The sequence below is a fragment of the Equus przewalskii genome, chromosome 24 (genome assembly GCF_037783145.1).
Source record: "Equus przewalskii isolate Varuska chromosome 24, EquPr2, whole genome shotgun sequence".
Classification (NCBI taxonomy): domain Eukaryota; kingdom Metazoa; phylum Chordata; class Mammalia; order Perissodactyla; family Equidae; genus Equus; species Equus przewalskii.
The window spans coordinates 27,513,673-27,534,444 of NC_091854.1; positions in this window are offsets into that span (position 1 = coordinate 27,513,673).

Genomic DNA, 20,772 nt, shown 5'->3' on the forward strand with positions numbered 1-20,772 from the left:
CCTAGACTGGAGTGTCCAGAGTGGCTTTGGCTTGACAGCACATTTGCTCAGAGCTTGAACGGCAGCTGTCTGCAGGATTTGGTGGTGCTTGTGGCCTGTCACTTAACAGTTAGGAAGGCTTGTGAAATAGAGGTGCTATAGCTGGGAGATGAAAGTCTACTTCCTGGGGTCAGATAGCCTGAATCGGAATCTCAGTGAGCTGTGTGGCTTTGAGCGGTTATTCAACTTATTAAATCTGTGTCTTCATCTCTAAAAGTGAAGAAATAATAGCACCTATTTCATATAGTTATTGTGGAGATGACAGTGTTTAGCCCAGTGACTGGGACATCCATAGAAAAGCAAATTATCATTATAGTTGCTATTTTCGTAAGTCACTTCCATAGTTTCTCCAGCATGTAACATATACCTCTTGAGTACCACAGTGTGCGAGGACTGCAGAAGGTGAAGAGTTCCCAGCCCTAGCGTTGTGGAGCATTGATGCAGCACAGGCCTTTGATCTGGCCAGAGTTCAGCACACCGTCAACACTGCATACCATCCACAGGGTCTCAGCAGGCTTCCTAGATTCTCATTACCCTTTCCCGTCAGTTGACAGACCTGCCTAAGAAGAGAAATGAAGCTCTGTGCTCATAGTGACATGCGAATCTAAGGTGGAGGGTGTGTTTAAGCAGAGTCAGGTGGTCTTTCCCTCAGTCTCCATTGGGGTCATCTTTAGCCCACAGCATTGTGCCTCTCCTGCACAGTGATCTGAAATTAATTGCAGCCCCTCTTCATTGCATCTGTTGAAAGTATGTGTCCACATTCAAACATTTTCCTGATGATCAAAATATTTAGAAATTGTTTGATGGGATCAAATATGTCTTGTATCAATGATTTTTTAAAAATATATATCAGTGGACAATCTGAGAGATTTTCTCTTTTTCTCCTTGGCTGTCAAATGGATATAATTAACATTTGCTATCTGTGAGGTACGGTAATAAAGGCTTTCTATACATGACCTCATTTTATCTCCACAACTTTTTTATTCTTCTTCTCATTTTATTGATGTTACGACTGAGGTCTCATGGCTTGTAAGAGTTAGAGCCGGGATTACAACCCAGATCTGTCCTATTCAAAGCTTAAAGCTCATAACCACAGCACTAGGATGTCTATTGTGAACATAATGAATTGTTTCCTTTTAGGTTTATAATTCAGATTCCTACTAAGACCCCCACTGGCATTCTTATCTTTGGGGTCAGTTCTCATGTAATATATATATATAGCACTACTGAAGACAATCACACCTACAGGTATAATTTTAAAGACTAATAGATGATGAGCAATCCATGCACATAGAATTTCTAATTTATACTAATTACTAGTAGAGTCTTCTATCTGTAACTAATTCACATAGTTATTCCTTCCTTGTGCTCATTAAAGGGCTTTTTCATTGTAAGAGTCTCAGTGATGTCTTACAATTTCACATCTAGTCTGTAGGATAAAAAATGATAACAACAACAGCAACAATAGTAAAGATTAATTACTGACACTGACACTATACCATCTGTTGAGTAGGATACGCCAGGCACCTATCCAAGCACTTTATATAGGTTATAATATTTAGTAAGTAGAAATTATCCCCATTTTACAGAAGAGGAAGCTAAGATTCAACGAGTTTAAGCAATGTGCACAATGTCATTGAAGCAGTAAATGGTAAAGTCATATCTCAAATACAAAAAGAACTGGATCCAAATCTAAGTATGTTCTTTCTACTATACTTTACCAGGAAGAATTGTTTTTTTCATTTGGCATCATTTCTTCTTGCTACTAATCACACATATTTTACTCTCTAACATTCTGGAAGTAATTCGGGCTGTTATTCCCTTCAACCTCCTGTCCTCTGTTAGAGGACTGAGGGCTGGAATAGCCTGTAGAGTTTCACGTGACTACAGATGGAGAAAGCTTTGGGGAAGGGAGAGGGAGCAGGGTATGGGTGCTGAAGTGAAATTGTAAGACATTAACAGGTCCCAAATAGAACACCAAACAGGAAGGCTTAAAATTTTGTGAAGATTAAAAAAGCTGAGAGGGCCAGAAGAAGGTTTTCACAACTATTGTATGTCTGCAGTTTACTTTATAAATTTGGAGACAATACGGTATAAGCGTGTGCGTGTGTGTTTGAATTAATAATCTAGAGGAGTCATTTCAGGAATTCATGGTTCACCGGAATTCTGGAGCCGAAAGGCACTGCTCCAGAAGTGGCCGTTGTGAGTCAGCTACATCTATCTCCAATCAATACCAAAGACTTCTCTAATTAACTTGACAAATAACATGAATGGGTTTCCAGTGGAGACAAATTAGTAGGCTTCAAGATCTATGCCTTTTCTAAGATATTTTGGACACACTCCTTGCCCTAGTTTAAACAGGACATACAGTGAGAACTCTACCCTTCACTCTTTAGGATGGTGCTGGGGGCTAGGTTTTGAAATGGTCCTCTGTCCAACTATGACATCAGAGGATGCTGGTGGCAAACCTAGAGATGGCGTGCTATGTTCAGACTCCCTAAAGATCAGAGAGCTGGTACATCTTTGAATGTAAAGAATAGGCCATTGAGCTGTTACTGTTACAGCTTTTTAAATAAATATCATTTCTGATAAATATCTCCAAGTGTGGCTGAATTTGCCATGACACTTGCTTCTATTGTTACCTGATATCTGGGTATTGATGTCAGGAAGTAGCTAACACTTACCTCCATTTGACTGTAGCAGCTTCCAAAATCTGCCACAAATAATCTAATAATTATAGATGGATAATTTGCCATAGGCCAGTTCTGAACAACAGCAAAATTCTGAGCCTGGAACATGAGAACTGGGCAAACAAAAGCAGGGATGAACAATTGAAAATAAACAGAGAATGGTCTTGGGAAATTTGTCGAAACAGGTATCTGTGTCTGTGTCCATTTTGGCATCGGCTGCCAGCAGACAACTGAGATATCAGAGCTGGGGTGGAAATTGACACTTTCCTTACAGCCAAAATCTCCTTATTGATGATTTTATCTTGCCAAAATAATCACAAGAGAAATGAACCTATCAGCAGTCTTTCCATCTATTAGATGCCAAATACCTGGATATTCCCAAGAACCCAACTGTCTACTGCCATGTTGTCCTACCATGCAAGTGACCAATTCTCTGCCTTAGTATCTGCCCGGGCCAGCTGCACTTCATTTCAATAAGGACTTATTGAGCGCCTAGTGATGTTAACATGTATCATAGATTCCCTTGACAAAAATCCTCAATAAACTTGAAGTGATTCTACAAATTGAGACCGTCCGATCGTCTAAAACAGAGTTGAGCTCCATGGGGAAGCTGACGCTCAGCTTGATCTTCACGTTGCTTTTCCATTTCCCTAAATACAAGCAATAGTTTCGATTCATGTTTCTATGTCCTTTTCCATTATTGTCACCAAAGCTTACAAACTTTCTAGAGAAAACCAAAGTCTGTGTGAAGCCTTTCACTAATTAATTTACACAAAACATGATCTCACCTCTTTAAGGAGTGCTGTAAATGCATCGACATGCTGCAGAGCCATTTATCCTTTCTAGGTTTCTTTTTCTTCTTTCTCTCAGAAAGCAAAAATAAAGCAAACGAACAAACAGAAAACAAAATTAAACACACATACACAATGCACAAACGAAAACCCAAGAACCTCCTCCTATTGGCTTTCTCTAGAATCAGGAGATCTTTTGCCAGTAACGCTGAGAGAAGGCCAGAAACCTATCAGCTTCCCAGCCTTCAGCGCACTATGCAGCAGGCAGAAGTCAGGAAGCATAAATCTGTGTCTCTTTCTCCAGTATGTCTAAAAAAGAAACAGTGAAACCCATCAAAGTGTGTTCCAGAGAAAGGCAGCTTTCTGTTCTGGTTGGGCCTGTTTGTGCCTGTGCTTACCTTTGCATTCAGCACAGAAAGGTCAATATTTAGAAGAGAGTAAGGAGGATATTTATGAAACTGTAAGAACACACATTTCATTTGGAAATGCTGGCTGTGCCTTCCGCACTTTTTCTGAGCCATCTCCATAGGAAGCCAGCATAAATGCTACCTATTATTTTTGTGAATTGAGCTCTTAATTTGCATCTGTTTTCTATTGGATAACTCCAGGAAATTGAGATCATGAAGTTTAAAGGGAGAATACCTGTTTAATGTTCCATGACAGTCAGATTTTGTGTTTGATGCTTGCTCACAGCAAAAGCCTTGCAGGCAAGAGGCAGAATGAGCAATTTAACCAAACCCTGCCTGCTTGAGTCCGTTATGTAAATGGAAAATAAGGCCACTGTATTAATGGGGGGAAAATACAGTCTTGTCTCGAGCAGTTCATTGTTTACAGAGAGATTTATTTTAATGTCTGTCATATAAAAAGACCTTTTAAAAGCAATACATAAAAATTCAAAAAGGGGGGCTGGTCCTGTGGCCCAGTGGTTAAGTTAGCATGCTCTGCTTCGGCAGCCCAGGGTTTCGCCGGTTCAGATCCTGGGTGCAGACATGGCACCACTTATCAGGCCCTACTGAGGTGGTGTCCCACATGGCACAACCAGAAGGACATACAACTAAAATATACAACTATGTACTGGGGGTATTTGGGGAGAAAAAAAATAAAATTGGCAACGGTTCTTAGCTCAGATACCAATCTTTAAGAAAAAACAAAATTCAGAAAGGAAGTCTATTTTGGAATTATAAACATACAGAAATCTAGCATTAAGGGTTCTAATATAGCATTTCTATTTTCTTTCATGTTTGGATCTAATAAATAGTGATCATAAACTTTAGAATACATTGCATTGTGAAAACATTATAGATATTTTTTGGAAGTTGACTTTTTCAGTCTCAGAAACCAGCCCTTACTAAATGCATCTGTAATGCCAGGCGCTTTGTGTACCTTGTCTGTTCTAATCCCTACGACAACCTCGTGAGTTAGTTATTGCTTTTTTTTTCCTCATGAAGACCTGATGTTATATCTGTCTGACGATGCATCAGTTAGCTATGGTTCAGTAACAAACAGTCACAAATCTCCATGATCTACAGCAGAAAGTTGATAGCTTATGCACGTGAAATCAGCTCTCCTGATCTTGGCTGGGTTTTCTCACATTTCTGGAGGTTGCTGGCTGTCAGCTGGGGTGACTGGAGCAATTCGGCTTTGCTCCACGTGCCTCTCAAACTGCCACAGGCTGCCCTGGACATGTCCTTCTCATGGCAATAGCAAAGGTGTCAGAGGACTAGCGGAAATGCACACTTGCTTTTATAAGCCTCTGTTAGTTCATTTCTATTAACGCCTCATTGGCCACAGCAATATATATAGGAAATACACTCTGCCTCTTGATAGGAGAAGCTCCAAAGTCCCATGACCAGGGGTGAAGAATTGGACCCATTAAAGCAATCAGTGTTCCACATATGACAAAGGTTTGATATTGTCTCTATTTCACCAAATTGCCGTCCACGTTCTGTTGATTTAACTTTCAACATGCCTGCAATACTTGCCACTTTTCCATACAAACTAAAAATCTGGAAACCAAACCAGACTCTCAACAGCCCTTCTTGGATCATTTAATTATTCCCAAACCTTCTCAAGTTCTTTATTATTTTTATTAAGAATGAAGATGGTGGTGGCGGCAGTCACCATTTATTAACATTTACTATATGCCAGACATTGACTAAACACCTTTAAATCTCACAGTGATCGTACTGAGTGGGTATCAGATCCCAATTTCATAAATGAGGAGGAAAATGAGTTGTGGGGAGATTAAGAAACTTGTCCAAGTTTGTCTTGCTAGTAAGTATTGAAGCTTGGATTGCAATCCAGGGCAGTTGGACGTCAATACCCAGGTCCTCAGCTGCCAGTCTACTCACATTTCAATCCACCCAAATGCCAATAGATTGAATTCCCTGCATGTTAATATCTCACGTCATTCCTCTGTTAGAAAAATTATAATCACTTGAGCTTGCCTTTTGATTATCAGAAAAATGCTATGTTGTTCTGATGACACACAAATTCCAACATAGGCTGGGTACAAGATTATCATAAACTTTTTCCCAACAGACAGTATTTGTTCTGAAAGTGCCTCACCATGACCTGTGGAGACTTGCTCCTTTCTGCGCCCATCTTTGCTCCTACTGCTCATACTCTTACTTCACCCAGCTGCCTTCAAGATGTCTCTAATTCAAAAAACCAAAATGTCCATTCCAGTTAAAATGACACTTTCAGTTTGTAAAAACATTTAAGAGCCTACAAAATGCTTTTGCATTTGTATATACATTGCTCAATTCTTATAATAAATGTAAGGGCGACAAAAATAAAAAATAAGAGGCTTAATTCTCCCTATTGAAAATAAGGGAAGAGCTCCTTCTCACCTCCTTTTTCTTACACCATTTACTTCAGAAAACTTAAGCTTGTAAGTGCTTTCTTCTCTCTTTGAAATGCGCATAAATTCTTTAGAAAACTAGATAGGCCTTTCTTCAGCTTTATGATCCAGGAATGTCTTTCTTAAACACCTGGGAGCCATTTCTTTGAAGTATAAACGTAAGGGAGAGAGCATCTCCATCAGCCAGTTTCTGTGGAAGGATAAGAGACTAACTTCTGTGGACACCTTGCTCCAGGTTGCACAACTGCTTCCTATCATAAAGATATGAAGTTTGTTTCTCCTTTAGATAAGGCCAATTAACTAACACAGACGGTCACCCCAACTACCAAGTGAAATTAGGGTGAACTATGTATGACAAATGGTACTGTCAAGTTCTCTTACTTGAGGACTAATTATTGTTTGTGTTGAGAACACGTATGTAATGGGCTGTATCTGTTGGGCTAGATAAAATGTGAGATTTCTTTCTGCCTTTGCAATCTCTTAGCAGATTGCCTGTGATGTGAAAACTTCCTGGTTTAATGCTTATTTGATGTTAAAACTGTTTTTCTCAACTCCTTTTTGGAGGGGATTTCTGGGCTGGGAGAAGATTTTATTTTAATTATACTTCCCCAACACAATCTGCAAGGTAAGATTTGGAAACTCATTTTACAGGTTAGGAAACTGAGGCTCCAAGAGATGAAGTGATTTGCGCAGCCAAACAGCTCTACAACTTGCTGCATTGTCGAACGAGTGGGTCTATAAGTTCATGAAGTCTGGGATCATGTCTGTCTTGCTGATAATTGTATGCTCAGTGCTCCACCAAAACTTCACCCATAGTAAAGGCACACTTAGTATTTCTGGATGAATAAACAAATGCTTGAAGCCCAAGCTCCTTCCAATATTATACTTGCTGCTGAATTTGTAGCAAATTAGAGTCATGGTGAGGTACCCAGAACAGCTTGGAAATTAGGGGGAAAGATTATTATCTGACTATGAACTAGTGAGAACCAAGTATAATGGATCAGAGTAGAGATATTAAAAAATGCTGAGAGAGAATATTTTAACACCTAGGACTAGACTATAACTTCATTAAACATACGAAAAGATTTAAAAGAAATACCGCAGTAATGTTTAGGGATGAGGTGTGGTCAACCATGGATCACTGAAAAAAGACAATATAAGCAAATTCTGGCAGAGCCCATCATATTAAGGATCACATTGGTAAAGGCAGCTTTAGCCATCAGTGCCACTAGAAAGACCATCCCTAAAGTGCAATGGCAGCATCAGATGATCTTGTCTTGATCTGTCAAGTTATATAATTATCTAACTCTTGTAGGCTATTATTGTGGGGAAAAAAATGGCTTAATCAATGGACTTCAAGTTCTTTCCATCTCTATTAGCTAATTTTCTTATAGTAAGTCAGTTGGTAGCTTCTGGTTCATATTTCCTTTCCCCTTGGGCATGACTGCAATAAGAGAATATTCTAGTCATTGCAACATGGTGTTTTATGTCTGTCTCAGTGTCAGTTAGCCCAACTTAGTCAAATTGTCAGGACTTGAACCCCTCTGGGCACTGACATGAGTGAATCTCCAGGTCTCCAAAGAGGAGAACCAGACTGGATGGGCCTTCTCTTACTCCATCAGGTCCCGACCCATTTTGTGTATGATACACGTGACAGGACAAGTTCTTGTACCTGAAACACTATCCCCAGGAATTATGCACTAGCTATAATCTTCTCTTTTGTTGCCCAGTTAAGAAAGTGGGTAGAAGTAAAAATAAGAGAGACTCACAAACTAGGGCAGACTTTCACAAAGAGGTGCCCCGTAAAACATTTCCAGACTTTACTAACAGGTATGCTGTTAAACGAAAGATAGGGGAAGCTGTACCTACAAGTCTAGAAAATCCTGATATTATGATAAAGGAGGAGTTTGCTGCTGCTGGTTCATGCTAGCTCACAAGAGTTATTTCCACTTGTCTCTTTCCCTTTGTGCATTCAGTGATGTCACACGCGCACTTTGAAATAGGCCGTGGAAGGAGTATTGACATCATGGAAATATGAAAATGCTACAAATTAGAGATTTTTTTTTTCTGAAAAGCCATTTATCAGCACACCTCTGGATGATTATTTCTTTATCATAGGACTTCTGAGAGATTTTTAAATGATAATATCCATGATGTCTTTAGGATATTTGGTCATGAACTACTTTTGGCAGCTATGTCAGGATAAAATTTAACCCTTTATACACTATAACAAAAATAAATTATTTGAAAAATTATATTAGAACTATTTTGCTGGCCACTTAAATGCGGCACACCACCCTACTGATCATTCTTTCACTTACTGATATACTCTTTCAATAATTGTTCAAGAGCCTACTAAGCAACAGATGCTAGTGCGCCAAGATACTACAGTTGAATACTGTCCCCTGATAGCACTTCCAGACATTAGCATATTCTGAGTTTTACTGTTCTCAGTGTCAAGTTACTCATCCACGGGTCCCTGAAACAGCTCCTCTATAGTCATTAGCAGACAGTGGGATTTTTCCATGCTCTTATATAGTAGCTAATGCAACATTCTAGGCATCATGCTAAGTTCCTTAAATACATTACCATATCCAATCCTCATCCTTTAAAGTCATCCTAATATTTTATTATACCAACTATTACAGGTGAGGAAACTGAGGCATACAGCTTAGATGATCTACCCTGGGTCATACACTAGCCAATGCTAGAGTCGAAATTCAAACCTAAGTAAACCTAAATAAAAAACTCATAGGTATACTTAATACTATACTTTGCCACCTCCTGACGAGACATTTAAGGTTATGTTGTGACACCCCCACGTGCTGATAGAAGAGGAACAAACTGAATGAGTTCACTCATCTGTTCATTAAGCCTTTACCCAATGAGCTACCTACCATGAACTATGCTCATTGTGTTTCTCAAAATACGTTGTATATATATACCACGTATACCCAGAAGTGCTCCATGGAGTTCCTTGCAGAGTCTCAGAAGAAATATGGTTCATCTTGCCAGAAATTCAAATTTTTAAGGGGAGGAGAATATATTCTATTCTATTGTTAAAACAAGCAAAGATATCTTGGGAAGAGAATGCAACATTTCTGTAAGTTTTAGGAACACTGGCAGGTTCTCAGAGATTTGATACTTTGGAGTAACAGCTACGTTGGCCTAAGTCTCAGAACTCTTGTGGTCCACGCCTTAGCTGGGAATACTCTATGGCTGAAAGTATCCTAACTGTTAGCCATCACATAAGAGTGCATATTCTAGAGTCAGAGGACCTGGGTTTACCTGATTCGTCTGTGGTTTGCTATGTCGCATGCACTATTCCCCAAGTGCCCTGGACTTCTTTCAGCTCCTGCACACTCTCGCCCTGGCTGCGACTCTTTCCCTAGGTCTTCTTATGCCTGGTCTGTCTCGGCATTGAGCTTCAGCTTGACCTTCACTTTTTCTAACCTTCTTTGAGTCTCTACCTAGTGTCATATTCGCTTACCCATATCCACTGTATTTAGAAGTATATTTAATTTTTTTTCATAGCATATAGATCAGTATTGGAAAGTATCTTACGTATTTTGTATGTGTTTTTATTTATTGGCTGTGTCTCTTACAGGAATTTAAGCATTCTAAGAGTAGGAAACCTGCCTGCTTGTTCACAGCTTTATTCCTAATTCCCAGAACAATGCCTAGCACAAAGGGCATTTAATACCATTTGTTAGATGAGTGAATAAATGAGAAACATGCAAACCATTTGCAACTTAATTAACCTTGCTCCTTCAGTTTCTATGTCTATTAAAAGGGAGAAAGTATGACATTTTCTCATGGTGTCACCATGAAGATTTATAAAATATATAAAAAGTGCTTATAAGAGTGCCCAGCATATAGTAAGTGCTTAATAAATATGAATTGCTATTATTTTAACAGAAAGACACAGGCAAATCTACATGTACAACAAAAAGCATTTTTCTATGTTCTCTGTATTTCACATAGACTGTATTGAAGAGGCATGCTAAATTAAAAAATTCAGATTCTTTAAACCTACCTCTTCAAACTGCAACTAAGCATCAAGTGGATTCATGCTGGTCTTGTCTCCGTGCACGTAAGCTGCATTTTTCCCAAAGGCTAGTGCAAATCACTAAATTTTCTTCTCATAAGAAAGCTGCATGATGTAAGCAATAAAGTAAAAGACAATGGGTGTATGATTAATAGCAAGGGTGTGGGCAGAAAGCTGCTTCACCTGGTTAATACGGTATAAATGCTTATGAGTTGTGAATGTATTTATTTATGTGCTTATGTCTTTGGTGCTGACCACTCACGTAGAAAAAGTGACAATGATGCTTGCCCTTTTTCTGTTTGAAATCACAAAACCTACAACTGAGGTGGCTTCATTGCTATAGAAACTAGCCTATGTGTTCATTATCAAAAAGTTCTATTTTTAGACTACCTTCCATGTTAACAAAAACATTTTGGTGTAAAGTGGGCATTTTACCCTAAAGTCTTATTTTATCTATCCAAAAATTGGATTTTATTTAACCATTATAATTTAAGGATTACAGTTAAGTTGATTCTTTTTTCATAGGTTTTGATAAGCAGTCACAACTAGCTCATTTCCAAGCATTTAAAAAAGTACTGTTTGATGGCCTATTATGAATTTTGTTATAGGTGCTGGGGAAATAGCAGTGTATACAGCAAGCCAACTCCTGTCAATGATGTTTACGTTCTAGGGTTGGAGAGAGAGACAAAAACAAAGTAGGTATCCAGAGCATTCTGAATCTCAACTCTGGCTCAAATCTGTCTGATGGACTCAAGGGCCATTTTTGAGGTTTTAGCATCTGAACTGGGAGGCAGTCAGAGTAACCACCATGTTATCAAGCACTCTGCTTCCACAGGGTGAGTTGGAGAAGCCCATTTCCTAACATAGCCATCCAGTCATCATGGCTGGTACTGATAGCTCTGTGTACTTCTCCTTCACTCAGCGGTAACTCTGTCCTGCCCACCATCTTTTCAACTCATCTCCCAAACACCTGCCCCTGCTCTTCTTGTTGCCCCATTATCTCTTTTCTTCTCCATTTATTTAGTTCAATCTTCTCCTATGTCACCATCCCTGTCTTCTGTATACTACCTACTTTTGAGGAAACTGGCTTTAATTTTTTCACAATAATTCTTTTAGATCATGAAAGTAATACATATTCAATATAAGACATTTGTAACATTTTTTTTAAAAACCATAAAAAAGAACATTAGTATCACCCTAACAGCACAACCCAGATATAATATTTTTGGCATACTGTGTTTGCCCACAATTTCTTTTCCCACATGTATATCATTACTAGGTAAACGCTTTTTCCAAATTGCTGATATTTTCTTCATTGTGGAGGGAGCCTATTAGTGTACCATTCTGGTCCTTTGCTTTTCTATATGCATGTTCTCACTTTTCAAAGGAGGAGAAATAAGATTGATGAGTTTGGAAGTGGAAACTGGTGTGAGTTGTCCAGCCTTTTCCTCTTCTCATTATCTTGGGACTCAGTTGCCTACAAAGGAGCACACTTTCTGTTCTGCTCCTCCACGTGGTAAGTCTTGGGGAGGTGGGTATCCAGTGGGAAGCCTGTCCCAGCCCAACTCTGCTGAAGACTGAGTGGGAAACTCTAATTTTGGAATAAGTATTGGAAAGCCCACTTGCCATTTTCATCAATAGTGGCTTTTTTTTTTTTTTAATAAAGGTGATATTTTAGCTTTCATTCTGAGGAGGTTTTTATCTTATTATTCAATTTGTTCAGAACCTGGACAGGAAAGATGGGTTTTGCTTTATTCCTCCCACAGAGACGAAACACACATGTGCTCTGTGACGGATGCTGTGATGCGATGTACCACCTAGACGGCCCTTCCACAAAGGCTTGTTGTCCTAGCTGCTGGGACTAGCACCAGCACGTGACTGTCAGTCCCTTCAGGGACCACCTCAGGTGCAAAGAGCATCCTCGTCCAAGGTCCTGCCTCTTTCTGTGGAAGCCCATGTCCAATGACTTATTGATGCAGGAGTATAAAGTCCTGGCCCATCTTTTGGGACATTCAATGGTTGTTCCAGCTCCGGAGCTACCTGAGGGTCAAAAAAGGTCATCACTGGGCAAAAGTCACAGCTTGACTTCTTTTCCTCACAAGTGCTTCCTTCCTCTCTGTTCTACAGCTGTTGTTCCCAAGGGCTCTCCTTAAGAAATAGCCAGCATACCAAAGTCTCTCTCTGAGTCTGTTGAGCCTGCTTCCTGAGAAACTTCCCCTCTCACATTCATACAAACACACATACATCATCATTATTAAAGATACTTGTTATAATAACTACACATTATTAACAAGACTGTGTAATAATAGGGGAATAATATTGTATCCAATGGTGATTATGTAATTATTCTATTTAACTCCTGTTCTTGGACATTCGCGGTATTTCTAATTCTTGCTATTTTAAATATCACATCAAAAACACCCTTGTTTACAAATATTTTTGCATATATATGATTATTTGTGAAGGATAAATTTCAAGGAGTGAAATTACTGGATACAAGGGGTGCGTACTTTTAAAACTTTTTGATATTACTGTTAAATTGCCCTCTGAAAAAGCTTACACCAGTACAATACACACTCCCACCAGCAGGGAAAGCGAAAAGCTATCTCAAAGCACACTTACTAACACTGATGTTGAAAATAATTTATTTTCTAGTTATTCAATTACATTTTTATTTTCCTTTTTATTAGTGAGTTAGAAAATTCATTTATATATTTATTAGACAATATTACCTCTTTCCTTGTGAATTATATGTCCCATACTTGGTTTATTCTTCTAGGCTGTTATTTTCCTTAATAAGTTTTTATAAAGCTCTTCAAAACTGAAGAGAATGGACATTTTTGCAGTCCCGATGTTACCATGAAAGAAATTAATCATTCTCTCCACTTAAGACGGAGTTCTTTGATGACATAGTCTATACCAGTGGTTCCTAACTGGGGGCAATTTTGCTCCCCAGAGCATTTGGCAATGTCTGGGGACAGTATTAATAGTCATGACTTCGGGGTGGGGGGCAGGAGGTTTTACTAGAATCTAGTGAGGAAAGGCTAGAGATGCTATTAAACATCCTACGATGTCTGGGAAAGTCCCTGACAACAAAGAATTATGCAGTCCAAAATGTCAATCGTGCCAAGATTGAGAAACTCTGGTCTGTAAAGTTTTGATTGAGTTTACTCATAGGAGATACATGTATGTGTGTGTATGTGTAAAAATTTTTCAATTATATTTTCTGACTCATTAATATTAGGTAAAATGAATGACATTTTATGTGTGTATTTTGCAACTCTAAATCTTATTTTTTTTGGTATTTATGTATTTTTATTTCCTGCATTTTCCACTTAATAATTTTGTTCTTGATCATAATACAAGTGTTGTAATTTTGAAATTATTTTGTGTATAACGTAGGAAAGAGAAATAAGGAAGTGTATTGATATCATTGGAAATCAGGGTTTTCAGTTCCTCTAGGACCCTCCCTTCTGTAAAGCGCAACTCTCGCTTAATTTATAGTGTAGAGCTGTTAGGTACTGAATTATTTCCGAATATAATAGCATCACTAGTAACAGTTACTATTTATTTAGTCTCATATGTGTCACTCTGCTCATTGATGTACATACAGTATTTCATTTGTTCCTCCTACTAATTCCATGAGATGGGTATTATTTCCCCCACTTTACAAATGAAGTTCAGAGATTAGAAAATATGCCAAATGCTACTCAACTAAAATATGGCAAAGATTGAAACTTTTGTGTTCCCAACTCCAAATCCTTTGCCCTTTCTATTTAAAACATCAAAAATGGAGCTAAAATATCCCCGTGAATTCAAATCTTTAGCCTATAGTTAATACTATTTGTTCTTATAGATGAAATTGGGGAATCATTTTGCCAGTTACCATCCACCTTTGAGACTTTGATTGGAATTAGACATACAAGAATATTTAAGTTATTTTCAAGAGGCTGATTTAAGCAATAAATATTTCCAGCCAGACCTGTAATAAGTTACACCGATATTTATTTTTCAACAGCTTCATGTTGAAGGGTCAACAACTGGTACTGACTGTCAGTGTGAGTTTTATTTCAATGTCATGAATTTTTCAATAGCTTTTTAGGTTTTATTGGCATTAACTGGCTGTTTACATGCATCATTCTTTCAAAAGATGTAAATTCCTTGTGTATGAATTTTTTTTTAATATTCCTCAACATACATAAAATGTCAGTCTTGAATAATTGTGGGTAGAGCAAATAACAAATCACTCGAAGTGACAGCCCATGAATGGCTTCTGGGACTGGGTCATGTCATAAGCCTTCTCCGTTGAAGTGCTTTCTGCTCCCAGGGAACCTCCTTCCAGGCTGAAGCTTCTCTCCTTGCCAGTCTGAAAGACGGTAATGAGAGGGTTAACTCGTCCAACTATTAGCAAGTATACTTGCCCATAATTTGAAGAAAGCAAATACATGCTTTCTGGAGCTTACAGGAAAGGGAGGAAAGATTCTTATTAACTAGTAGAGCTGAAGGAAGGTGAGCTTCCTTTGTCACTTCTCTTTCAAGGAAGCTTCAAACACTTTGCGCAGAGGGAAAACAAAGGTGTTAGACTGCTAGAAAAATAATTACAGCAGGAAGCTAGGAACTCCTGTGAGCAGTGGCCGGCTGGGAGAATTGTTAGGGCTCGAAGTTCAGCAAGACACTCTTGTTTTGACGAGTTGACGACAGTGGCTGCGTCACAGTCTCAGCAATTCTTGCAGTCCACTGGACTGGACACTCTGGGTTTCTGTGAACTCACCCTGGAATTTCATCATAAATTCTTCTGTTTTGCTTAAGCTAGTTCAAATGGGTTTATTTCACTTGAAACCAACAAGTTTTAACTAATGAAAGATTAGAGTAACCAATTCAGATACTGCATCCTTTGGGAAAGACGTGCTCCCCTTTTTGAGCCTTAAACCTCCAGCTCTGGGAGAGAGGCAAAATGTGCACTTGCCCTACCAAGAAAAGTTCAGCTTCTCCGGGAAATCTATTTGATTAGTTCTAGGATGACTTTGCCAACTGGTATGCTGAGCAGCTAAAAGCTGCAAGCCCTTTTCATGGCGCTGGTTGCATTTCCACAACAGGTCAATTAGACACTGAAAAATCACTCCTCAAAATTAATTCAACATACTCCAGTGGCTTTATGTGTGTTTCAGCAAAATCTCTAAGATGTATAATTGTATGCCTTGAACAAAAGTAAGTTCAGCAATTTGTCTTCAGCTGCTACTCATTATTAATTCACTCAGCTCAACTCATTTTAAGTATGATTGTGTATGGACTGCTATGCAATCTGGTTAAGGAACCAAAAACAGACAGGTGACTTCCCTTGGGAAATTTGTATCTTTTGAGTTTACATTTCTACCCTGAAATAAATCAATGCACACTTTAATTGTCGTTTCACTCTTCTATCTTCACCGAATAAATCATATTTTGCAGTCATAGCCCTTGGATTTCAGGTGATGCTGCCCAGGCAAGTAAAAGCCATGTGGCTGGTTCAGTGATCCAGGGAAAACCAATTTCCCTTCCAAACTGAGACATTGCAAAGAAAGAAAAGAAAAGAAAAGAAAAGAAAAGAAAAAATACAAAGCTATCAATGAACCAGACTCTTGAGGTTGTTTTCATCTCTAACAGCTATGATTCTATGACCCCAAAAGATAAATGTATGAAAACAAGACAGAAAACCTTCACCTGAATGAAGAAGAAAGGCACCCACTGAAGATGAATGATTCATGAAATATTTTTACTATTGCTGCCCTTAAAATCTTGCCTGCAGAAAAAATCTTTTTGAGTGGGAAATTTGAGTTGTGCAATTTTATCCATGCATGCTAAGAGCTTTCTTTTTTTCTCTTTCAGTTCCTTGCAATGGGTCTAATCCAGTTACCTTCTCCAAGAGGCAGCTTACACAACAAGTAAATGATGGCGGCATCAGCAATGCACTAGTGGTAGTCTTTGAGAGTTGGGTTTCAGAGTTGGCTTGATTTCATTGCCAAAAGTTGTGTAATATTAGGCAAAAAACAACATACCCAAAGAAACTTGAAGGTGAAGAGTACAGTGGGAGTCAAATTACTAAGGGTTTCAAATATTATGAATTTTGAAATCTTTGTCAAAACAAACACAGTGAACAATAGGTAAATTGGGCCTATTAAAACGAAGGTTATTAATTCTTGATTTGATAATCTTTTTGAAGTAGATTGAGGAAAGGAAACTGTAATTGGCCAATATTTCTGAAACTGAACACTCTTTTTGCCCCTAAAGAACTTATTGAAATAGCATTGCTAATAGTGATAATTATAATTAATGATAATAAAAGAGCAATGAAAATTGCTAGCATTTCTTACTATGCATTGCATTTTTACTAAACCCTTCAAAACACAATCCATTGAACCTTTAAAACATTATTAGTTATGTTTCATTATCTCCCTCAGTTTACAGAGGAGGAAACTAAGCCTTACAGAAGTTGGGCATCTTCTCAAGGACACGTAATTGGTAGAGATGAACGTCAAATGCTGTTCTATTGATTTTAGAGCTCTAAATTGCTTTGCCAATGCCCTCTCTTCTTACTGGATTGTGATCTTTTCGTTCATTACTTATTCTATATAATATCCTACTATATTAGGCACCTTACACATCATGTCTTTCTTAATTATCTAAAAAATGTGAGGTGTGTATTAGTCAGCTGTTGGTAGAAGACAAACCATCCCAAAAAATCAGTGGCAAATAACAATAATTTTTTTTCTTTCTCATGGGTTTTTTGGGCAGAATGTAAGCCAGCTAATCTAGATTGGGCTCAGCTGGAATTGACTCCAAGCCATGGGTCATCCAAATGTGCTTTACATGCCTTTCATTCTCTTCGGACCATTCAGCTCATTTGAATATGTGTTTCACATGATTACGGCAGAAGCACAAGAGAGCAAGATCAACTATACCAGCAAACGTCAAGACTTTGCTCTCATCAGGCCCAGGAAAATTCCTTTGACCAAAGTAAGTTACATGGCCAAGGCCAACATCAACAAAGTAGGGAAATATGCTTGGCCCTAATGGGAGCAAATGCAAAGACATGTGACAAAGGACATGGATATAAACAAGATAAGGATTTGGTGACAATGATGCAATCTGCCATAGATATCTACAATATTATTACAGATGAAGAATTACAGACTTAGGTTGCTTAAAAGACTTGATTTTGGTTAGCTAGCTCTTAACTGAAACAGTAAGCTTTTTCTGACTGTTCTCAAAGAAAAAGAGATTTCTAGTATTGGGAGATGTTAAGGAAGAAAAAGAAGAAACTTGAGAGAGATTATGGTATATGTCTCTTATCTTTCTCTGTGTCCTTTGTATTACCTAATCTTGTTCTCTGTTCACCAATGTATGATCAATAAATGTATGATGATCCAGAAATAGCCATCAAGGGGGCCGGTCTGTTGGCACAGCAGTTAAGTTCACACGTTCTGCTTCTGCTGCCTGGGGTTCACCTGTTCAGATCCTGGGTGAGAATTTACTCATCACTTGTCAAGCCATGCTGTGGCAGGTGTCCCACACATAAAGTAGAGGAAGATGGACACGGATGTCAGCTCAGGGCCAGTCTTCCTCAGCAGAAAGAGGAGGATTGGCAGCGGATGTTAGCTCAGGGCTAATCATCTTCAAAACAAAAAAAAAAGTAACAAATAGCCATCAAGGACTGCAATTAAACCAGAGGCAAATGCACAAAAATGAGTGTCAAATGGGACATTTTTATGGGCTCCTTTGCTATAGTAATGGTGTTCGTGTAAAAGAAATTTTAATGAGTAATGCCAAAGCAGAGTTGGCCTTTGAGCAAAGAAATACATATTTTTAAGAGAGAGAGAGGATTAAAATGAAATGCTGGTATTCCTTATGTAGAAGTAATTAAGACAAGGAATTTAGCAACCTATTTTCCTCCTCAGTTTTCACTAGGAAAAATAAAACATAAAAATAAACTATGAATATAGACTTGTGCTTCCCAAATGGGGGCAAATTTTGTCCTTCATTTCTCATCCTTCTAGAGATGTAAATCTGGGGCTTACACAAGACACTGTTAACTTGATATGCTCGCAACTCAGTAGTTTTCAGTATAATTGATGCCAAGAAAACAAATTTGCAGGGCAGGTACAATTCTTCTACAGCTAAGAGAGATCATTTGGGTTCATTGCATTACAAACACATTGAAATTAGTGATGACATGTAGAAAATGCTAACTCTTTAAAAGTAGGTGGGAAGCCAGAGATGGAGTGTGAAGAATATGAATCAATAACCACAACAATAAGAGCTAACATTTATAAAATACTGTGAAACAGTCAATACTGCACTGTTATGATCTGTGTTATCATATTCAGCCCGAATAAGAACCCTTTATTATCTCATGCAATCAATAAATATATAGTGACCATCTGTTCTCTACCAGACCTTGGGTTAGTTGCTGGAAATACAGAGAGAAGCAAAAATAAGTGTGGTCCCTGTCATTATAGGACTTAGAGTCTAATCAAATAATCACAAAAGTAATTATAACATTGCAACTATGTCAAGTGCTATATAGATAAATTTAATCGGTCATTTTACCTGGCTGAAGAAGTCAAAGAATGCTTCTCTGAGAAAGTAATTTAAGTTGAGATCTGAAGGACAAGGATGATTTAACTATGGGGGAGAAGAGCATCTGGTCAGAGGGGAAAGCATGTGTGTGCAAAGACCAGGCAAAGGAACAGAGGAGCTCTAGCCTCCGGAATGCAGAGTGAAGAAAAGTAGAGAAGGATGATCCTGGAGAAGAGATGGAGGCCAGACCAGGAAAGACCTGGTGGATAGAGATAAGTTTTGTCTTTATTCCCAGTAAAACTGGAAGCCATTGAAGGGAGCCAAAGGGAGAAGACCCACTGAGAATGACATCATCAGATTTTCACACTGTCTGGCTGCTAGGCGGAGACAGGATTGAACAGAAGGTGGGCAGGATGAATGCAGACTGACTACTTAGCAACTGTTGCAGGTGTCTAAGCAAGAAACGATTATAGCTTGGACTATTGTGATGGCAGTGGAGACAAAGAGAAATATTTTGAAATTCTAAGACACACTAAAAAAATGTTTAACATCTCTGAAGTCAAGATGCTTCTTATAGTCTCTGTACTGTATTGATTATCCAACCGCCATTGTCTGTGCAAGTGCACGGCAATTTGCAAAATACAAAAGACAACAGAACAACACTCTGAGAAATGATATATAGCCAAAGTTTGTGATGGCGCAGATGACAATACTGTGTGAAGAAACCTGGTCCTCTAGAACTCTTAAGTCAAGCAATGTGTCAATGCACATGTTGGCACCCTTTTTTATTTCTTATGGGGAGTTAAAGTAATGGTACATGTTACAACTGATGGGATTTTAGGTTCATTAAAATATGACAAAGGATGTTAGGAGGCCAAAACAACAAAGACTAGTTAGGTATTGACTATGGAAAATAAATGAGAAAGATGACTCTTAAGTTTCTGGTTTGGTCAAATAGTTGAATGGTAATGCTATTCACTAAAATGAAACATTTAGGAGAGCTTGAGGGTTAAAAAAATATGAGTTTAATCTGGGCTATATTGAATTTGAGATAACTTTGAGACACAAAGAAGAATATATCCAAGAGATAATTGAATATAATGATCTAGAACTTAGAAGTGAAATATAAGTTTATGAATCAAGAGGTGAATACCATACCAATATTATTACCACTTAACTGGCAAACTAACTGAAATAAGAGGAAATAAAACTTTCAAAGGCCACACAATTTATAGGTGGCAGAGATTGGATAGGTCTGATCATAGTGCCTGATACACTAAGACACATAAAATAAAACCTGGACCAACATATCATCGGAGACTAAATAATTCATTAACAAATAGGGAAATATATTAAACTTTACTTGATCTCACAAATAATTAAAGAAATGTAAATTAAAATAATAATGGAATACTACATTGTCTGTCACATTATTAAAAACAAAACAGTAAATTAAATTACCGTCTGAAACTGCCACTATTGAGTATAAGCTAATTTTTGTAATGCAAGAGAAAACTAATTAACATTTACGAACAATAAAAATAAGAGAAACGAATGTGACAAAAAGGAACACATGGGTCAAATATGTGTAATTATTAATTATAAATAGGCAGCTAGCTTTGCTATTTCCTAGCCTTATGTGGCATTCTACATTTTCTTCATTTTGCTTCTTTTCTTTTTGCTTTTCCTTTTTCTTCTCTTCTTCTCTCTTTTCTTTTTGAGGGAGTGGACAGTGGGAAGAGAGCACTAGCTTTCTTTTACTATAGTGTTTGCATAACCACTGCT